The following is an 8,050-nucleotide window of genomic DNA, read 5'->3' as shown; positions in this document are numbered from 1 at the left end:
CATCAGGCAAGAGAGGGAAATTACAGGGGTACAAGTAGGAAAGGAAGTCAAACTGTCTGTTCACTGATGACATGACCCGTATCCAGAAGCTTCTAGAGCATCTACATGATTTAGCAAGCAGCAGGCTACTAGAGGGCACTCACAGATGGAGCTCTCCTTACCCCACAGCAATTCTGCTGAGAAAGGAAAACCGTCCCATTCACAAAAACCTCAGGGAAAAGGGCATTGACCTAACCAAGGAGGTGAAAGAACTGTACAATGAAAGTCATAAAACACCCAAGAAAGAAACCAAAGAAGCCCTCAGAGGACGGGAACACCTTCCATGTCCCTGGACAGGCGGGATTAATGTGAAATTAGGATCTAGATCAGGTTCATAAGAGATAAAGCTAAACCAAGAACCGAAACGCTGTGATTTCTCCCGGCATTCTTTATGCCACCCCACACGTTTGTTCTGAATGGAAATTGAAAGTTAAAACTTACCCTTGTATTTACTATAATAAATGGTTTTACATGTGCAGGATAAAGCCAGTTTGGATTGCATTATGATTTTTATTTTGTAAATTGATGCATTTATATGCAAATAATGTTTTAAATATTTTTCTGTTCATAAACTTAAAAAAATGAACCCAACTACTCTCATAACCATCACGCTAGAATAAAAAATAAGAAACGATTGATAACGAAAAGGCCCAGATGTAAAATGGCTGCGATCTTGGAAAACAGTGGGAGGTCACTCACCTGGTGTCGAGGCTTGCGAAACAGCAGGTCCACTCAAGACCATGCGGCATCCGTCAGGACGGGCACGCAGGTCCACTGTGCACGGGAGAACCTGGGGCACCGGCCAGGGGAGAGCGACCACCTCTGAACACACAGCGCTACAGCAACTGGGCGGGTCAGGAGCTGGACCTGAGCCTGGAGCCTCGTGCGGATAACTGAGAGTGGACCACGGGTGGGAGAGAAGACATGAGCTGAAGTGCGTGGAAGACACGGCAGAACCTTGGGAGCTAGGGCCAGACACCCTTCTCGCTGGACACCCAAGGCATCATCCACAAAAGGAAAACCCGCAAACTGGGCCTCATCAGAATGAAGCTCTTGTGTGGAGGGGACAAGGCTACAGACGGGAGGAAGGGGGAGCCCCACAGGACCCAACAAGGCTGAAACCAAACCACTGACGGGAGCTCCTGGGAGGCACCTGGCTGAGCAGGGGGCACGGCCAGCAGCGCGTGAAGGGTGGCACCGTGAGCCAGCAAGGAGGTGCACATCAACCACATGCAGTCGCGGCCTTGGCATCGTCCCTGAACGCCTTGTCCATCCCCCCCCCCCATCCTGGCCAGTCAAGGGGGCAGACAGCAGGCCTGACCAGAGTGTGCAGACACAGCACCTGGAGGCGCTGCTCTCGGGCACACTGGGAACGAGGGCCACCCTGTTCTCTGTGGGAAGTGCCTTTCTTGCCCCTGAGCTGGGACAGCTGCTCTGGGACGCTGGGCAGACAGCACACTAAGCCAGCCACAGTGACAGAGCCTCGGGTACAGGACCCTGTCTGTGTGGGGACAGGCGCAGGACGGAGGGCACCCTGGAAAGGGCACGCGTCACTGGTCCAGTGGCCACCACAGGACAGAACACCATGAGGCGCTGCTGGGCAAAACCCTGGAGGGACGGAGGCGCTGCTGAGCCCTTCTCGGGCATCCTGCTCTCTGGTCAGTGTCCCCAGCAAGCCCGGGCCCCGTGCTGTCTCCGGGCACTTTCCTCCATCTGTCTGCAGCCTGCCCCAACCTGGCACAGGCGGCTGTGGGAGAGACACCCTCAACTCCGTGGGAATGGCTAAAATAAATGGGTAACAACAAAAGCACACAAGAGGGTGCACAGGAAACAGCCCCCTCCCCCCGCAGTGGGATGTGAAAGGTGAGGGTCTGGACGTGCGATACCCTGGGACCAGGGGACGCACCTGGGCATTGACCCCAGAGCAGCCGAAGCCTTTACACACAGGTTCAGAGCAGCTTTACCTAAAATAACCCTGACGGGAAGAACCCAACGCCCTTCAATGGGCAAATGGCCAAACCAATTGCAGAACACCCCACTGACTACCCACAATCAAAGGAATCGGCTTTTCACGTGGGCAACATTCCAGTGGATCTCGAGGCACTCTGTTGAGAGAGGCAGCCTCAGAAGATGCCCGGGGACAGTTCCACGCACAGCATCCTGGAAGGAACCGCGGGCGACCGGGAACGTCAGCTGCTGCTGAGTCAGGGGAAGGGACAGGTGGCCCCTCTACACAATGGCCATGTGGTGTACACACAAACCCAAGTGCACACGCATGCTCTGTGGTGGGACCTGAAGCGTCCACCAGGCAGGTGCCAGCAGGCAAGGCCTTGTCATGGGGGACCCGGGAAGGTCCTGGGGCCTCTTGTATTTCTGACAACCACACGGGGATCTCTACCTCAAAACCAAACAGTTACTTTTTGCCTGAGATCCACCAACATTCCCAAGGAACACCCGAGGCAGTCTGTGCCCAGAAAACAGCGGGAAGAACCACAGACCCTCCCACTTCCAGCGGCTGGCGTGACCTGGAGTGAGATACACCAGGGGAGGCCCACAGGACAAAGCAAACAGATGGGCCAGCTCATGGCCTCCCGGGGAGCGAAAGCCCTAAGTGAAATATTGGCTCAGCAAATCCAACAGGTGACACAAGCTGATGCCCGGGACAGTAGGGCTCATGAGCTGGACAGGGCAGAGAGGCCCAGCTCACCACAGGGTGGTGGCTGGCAGGCAATTACTTCAGCGTGAGCAGGGTGGCCACAAATCCACGGGACTTTATTCATGGCTGTGTGCATTTGATCGCTCTCCACATTACAGGCCAAAAAGGGGCAGCAGGTTCCACTTCTGCCTTGGACCTTCTCTGAATAGCGGTCCAGAGCCAGGGTTCTTACTCTCTGTAGCCCGGCCTCTGCCCCCGCCGCAGAGTGACTGGCAGGTGGTGCCCTCCGGGCTCTGGTTCCCCAGCCACCCTCAGACCACCCAGTGGTGCTCATCGCCTCTCTGGGGCTCCGGGGAGGCAAAGGGGCTGAGCCAGGCCAGGGAGACACGGTGGCCAAACACGGCCTTCAAGCTGGACCACGGGGACCCTTTGCGTGGCAGCCCGCGGTCCCTCTGCAGCCGCTCGATGAGGGTGCTGTCGGTGCAGATGGAGTACATCTGCATGGCGAACATCGTGGAGCTCAGGAGGAACGCTATCAAGGCCACCAGGAAGAGGTACATGAGGGAGCGGCGCGGGGACACGGTGCTGTGCCTGTCCCACTCGCCCTGCGCGTGGCTGCGCAGGACAGGGACGCCGAGCAGCAGCAGCAGGTGCAGCGAGGCCAGCCCCATGTACAGCGTGAAGAGCACGAAGTACTTCCGGTTGCCCTCGCCCACGCAGTTGTTGACCCAGGTGCAGTGGTGGTCCATCTTGCGCACGCAGCGCCCGCACACGCAGCAGTGGTGTGCGCGCGGCGGCTTCGCGCTGCAGCACCAGAGGCAGCGGGCCTCGAGGGCGCTGCCCGGCGCGCTGCCCAGGGGCACGGCGCCGGGGTCGGTGAGCATGGCCCGCGCGTGCGCCGCCAGCCCCAGCGCGGCCTGCAGGTGCAGCAGCAGGCCGTTGGCCAGGCTGTAGGCCAGGCCCCGCGCGGGCAGGAACAGCTCGCGGATGGCCACCCACGCGGTGCCGAAGGTCAGCACCCAGGTGCTCACGGCGAACATGATGCCCAGGATGTCGCACACGAACCAGGGCCGGGGCAAGGGGCCCAGCCTCGGGCGCACGGGCTGCGGGGCGCGGCCTGGCCCCAGCTGGGGCTTCCGCTCAAGCGCGTGAAGCGCGGGGACCGGGGCGGGAGCCATGGGCGCCCCGAGCAGGCGGTGGCACGGTGTCCTGGTGCCAGGCCCGGGCCCTGCGTGGTGCCTCTAGCGGGGACAGGGTCCCTGTGCCTCCGCGCCTCTGCCGGGCGGCTGGTGTCCCGCCTGGGCCCGTCTCCCGCTGGGGCACGTTGGGAGGCCCCTCCCGGTTCTAGAATGGGCCCTTAGGGCTTTGTGAACTCAGAAAGGAGGCCCTTGCGGTCACGGAGCACCCCAGGTGTCCCCTGGGGCAAGGCTGGCCCTGGCTGGTCTGGCTGTCAGAAGGGGACACTGAGACACAGGGAAGTCACTGCAGGTGCCGTGAGTGACCAGGTGAGGAGTCCACCTCTGGCTCACATCCAGAGCCTGGGCCTTTGCCTTGCTCTGTGCTGGTCTGGAGGGGCCACCAGGCTGAGGTCTCAGGACGGTGACAGCAGACACTCCTCAAACAGCAGCAGCGGTTGATGAGTGGAGTCAGGCCATATCTGCATTCTGAAAGAACCAGGCCTGATCTAAGAAGCAGGTCCTCAGTGGACACCATGGCATGGGGCCCAGTCCCCAAACACCTATGGCACAAGAGAAGGAAGAGGTGACCTAGCCTCAGGGAAGGATGAGAAGAGTGGAGAGGTGTGAATGTCACCCTGTGGGTAGACATGATGATGTTGCTGCTGGTATAGAGAAGTCATTGTCAGGTTGCATTAATGGGAGAATAGCATGAAGAATCAGGGAGGGGACAGTAGCCTGCATTTGCATCACCTTGGGAAATGTGTGCCCAGAGTAGCGCAGCAGCAGTCAGATGAGGAATCTGGGGGAGTGGGATGGGAGAGATAATGAGGAGGGGGACCCTGCTCCAGTCTCTGTTGAGTGAGCTGTGGCAATGGTGAGGGGCAGGGCTCTGCTGGGGGCGGATGGCAGTGTGCAGGATGCTGGCAGGTGTGGGTGAGGGAGCAGGAGGAGCCCCAGGACTCGTCCACACAAGGCCACGGTGCCCGCCCCCGCCCCCCCCCCCCCCCCGTGTCCTTTTAAACAGTTGGGCCGCAGGGATGGCTGAGGACAGGATTTGTGACACAGCCACCTCCAGTGTAAAGCTCAGTGTCCTCGTGGTTCGCACGGGTCCTGGGGCCTGCAGCACTTCTGAACCAGTCACCCGCTGCCCTGCAGCTCGTGAAATGGCCTCCCGCTTCTGGGCAAGGGGCCATGGGCAGAGGGGTCCAGTGCCTGAGACTCATTCTGCGTGTCCAGGCCGCCTGCAGCCTCTGACCCGTTTCCTGCTCCTGGAGCACACTGGCTCCCCCAGAGCACCCCACAGCCCCCTAGAGTACCCCACAGCCCCCTAGAACACACGAGATCCCCCGGAGTACCCCACAGCCCCCTAGAACACACGAGATCCCCGGAGTACCCCGGAGCCCCCTTGAACACACCGGAGCCCCCTGGAACACACGGGATCCCTCAGAGCCCTCCCGGAGCCCCCTAGAACACACTGGAGCCCCCCTGGAGCACAGCGGAGCCCCCTGGAACACACGAGATCCCCCAGAGTACCCCACAGCCCCCTAGAACACCCCGGAGCCCCCTAGAACACACCGGATCCCTTGGAGCCCCCCCGGAGCCCCCTAGAACACACCGGAGCCCCCCCGGAGCACACCGGAGCCCCCTGGAACACACCGGATCCCTCAGAGCCCCCCCGGAGCCCCCTAGAACACACCGGAGCCTCTGGAACACCCTGGAGCCCCCCTGGAGCACACTGGAGCCCCCTAGAACACATTGGAGTCCCTGGAAAACCCCGGAGGCCCCCTGGAACACACCGGAGCCTCTGGAACACCCTGGAGCCCCCCTGGAGCACACTGGAGCCCCCTAGAACACATTGGAGTCCCTGGAAAACCCCGGAGGCCCCCTGGAACACACCGGAGCCTCTGGAACACACTGGAGCCCCCCTGGAGCACACTGGAGCCCCCTAGAACACCCCGGAGCCCAGCTTGGCCAGCCCCTCGTCCTCACCCCCTGCTGACCAAACCCAGCGTTCTGAGCTCTAAGTCCTGAAAGACATCCATTCGTCCCGGCTTCCCCAGGCCTAGTGGCTCCAGTCGGGACCCTGGGGACCCGTCCTCCATCCTGCACAGAATCTCCTGGGCTCCTCGGTGGGGCCTCTCTGCTGCTCATCCTGACACCCAGGGTCCCCTCTGAGCCTCCGTCCCGACTGCCCCTCCCCCAGCATGGCACCTGGGTGCGGTGGCTGCCTGGCCCAGCTGTGAGGGAGCCCAGTGGCCCTGCCCAGTGTGGGGTGCCCACGTGTCACTTCCTGGGTGCTGCTGCTCCAGGCCACAGCATGGCTCTGTCCTGTGACTGCGATGGACACTCCAGGAGGCCTCCTGCCTGTGGCCCTGGTGCTCTGGGCAGCCCCGGGGGTGGGCTCTGGGTCAGCTGGTACCGAGGCCCGCCCAGCAGAAGGGCAGCCTGCGGAGGCCCGTGGGGAGGCTGGGGGCCGGGGGAGGGCGGGACAGAGGGTGGGGCAGGCGACCCCTTTGCTCGGGGGACCCTTGGAGCTCACCTCCAGTCCAGTCTCTCTGTCCCCCTGCCCACATGCTCCCACTCTGGGATGGGAGTGTCATGTAGCTGGGCTGTGGACACATGCTGCGCCTGTCACCTGCACTGTGTCCAGGTGGGAGGGCCCAGGAAGCTGGCCGGCGAGAAACTGTGGCTTCAGGTCCACGGCCTGTGCTCGGGATCCAGCTTTGTCCAGCCCCGCCCGCCCCGAGACGCTGGCTCTGGCCCGGCCTGTCTGCCTGTCCTGAGGCCCTGCTCCTGCCCCTGCTCCTGCCCCTGCTCCTACCCAGGTGAGGGCATTGTCCCCTGGTCCCTGGATCCCTTCCTGGAGGAGGACCTGCCCCTCAGCCCAGCCCTGGGTGGTCTTCAGTGGGCACATGAAGGTGGCTGGATGCAGCCGTGCCTGGAGCCTGTTCTGATTATTATTAGTTTCACGTCTTTTATTATTATTTTACTGTTTTATTATTAGTTCTACATCCTCAGGAAATGTTGATTTTTACCACATAACTTTTGTGGCTCTTAAGGACAGTGACTCTCTTCAGACCTTAGCCTGTGTCCTCCTGGCATCTCTTGGATCTGCTTCCTCGGTGTGGCACTACCCTTGAATCCAGTTGCCGGCTGCTCATCCACGGCATGTCTCGAGTGTGGCATGACAGCAGACCACTGGCCTCCGGTGGCTCCCTGGACTGCAGACCGCTGGCCTTGGTGGCTCCCTGGACTGCAGACCACTGACCTTGGTGAGTCCCTGGACTGCAGTCCGCTGGCCTTGGTGGCTCCCTGGACTGCAGACCGCTGGCCTTGGTGGCTCCCTGGACTGCAGACCACTGGCCTTGGTGGCTCCCTGGACTGCAGACCGCTGGCCTTGGTGGCTCCCTGGACTGCAGACCGCTGGCCTTGGTGGCTCCCTGGACAGCAGACCGCTGGCCTTGGTGGCTCCCTGGACTGCAGTCCGCTGGCCTTGGTGGCTCCCTGGACTGCAGTCCGCTGGCCTTGGTGGCTCCCTGGACTGCAGACCGCTGGCCTTGGTGGCTCCCTGGACTGCAGACCGCTGGCCTTCGGTGGTTCCCTGGACTGCAGACCGCTGGCCTTGGTGGCTCCCTGGACTGTAGTCTGCTGGCCTTGGTGGCTCCCTGGACTGCAGACCACTGGCCTTCGGTGGCTCCCTGGACTGCAGACCGCTGGCCTTGGTGGTTCCCTGGACTGCAGACCGCTGGCCTTCGGTGGCTCCCTGGACTGCGGCTTCCTTCTGTCCCCTGCAAGGTCGAGGGAAGTCCTTGTGCTTCCTGGGCTTTGGGCAGCAAGGGCTCTGCTTGGTGCCCAGTGCTTGGCCCCAGAGCTCCTCTGCTGAGGGAGGTCTGCTGACCTCTGCATGGGCTCTGGGCTTCCCGCATCTGCGCCCTGGGGAGTCCCTCTTCCTGGGCAGCCGGGCACAGCTCCAACTTCCAGCTGCCCGCCTGCCTGGGGCCAGGTGTCCTCAGTTCCAAGTGGATGCTGCTGGGAAGGCTGCGTGGAGTCCGTGGCTGCCCAGAAGGACGCAGACGTCTCTTGGAGCTGGTTATACCCGGGGGGTCGGGTCCCCCTGGGCGTCAGGGGTTCTGCTAGTGGACAGCCTTCCTCAGAGAGCTGAACTGTCCTAGGACTC

The 8,050-nt window shown here is 61.6% G+C and overlaps 1 pseudogene; it reads right to left on the bottom strand.

Moving 5' to 3' along the window:
- Nucleotides 1-3,006: 3,006 nt before the first annotated feature.
- On the bottom strand, nt 3,007-3,873 carry LOC143398592 (palmitoyltransferase ZDHHC3 pseudogene; annotated as a pseudogene).
- Nucleotides 3,874-8,050: the final 4,177 nt, after the last annotated feature.

Source organism: Callospermophilus lateralis, chromosome 4 (assembly GCF_048772815.1).
Source record: "Callospermophilus lateralis isolate mCalLat2 chromosome 4, mCalLat2.hap1, whole genome shotgun sequence".
Taxonomy (NCBI): Eukaryota; Metazoa; Chordata; class Mammalia; order Rodentia; family Sciuridae; genus Callospermophilus; species Callospermophilus lateralis.
The sequence above is the reverse complement of the archived record's forward strand: the minus strand, read 5'-3'. Positions and strand labels throughout refer to the sequence as shown.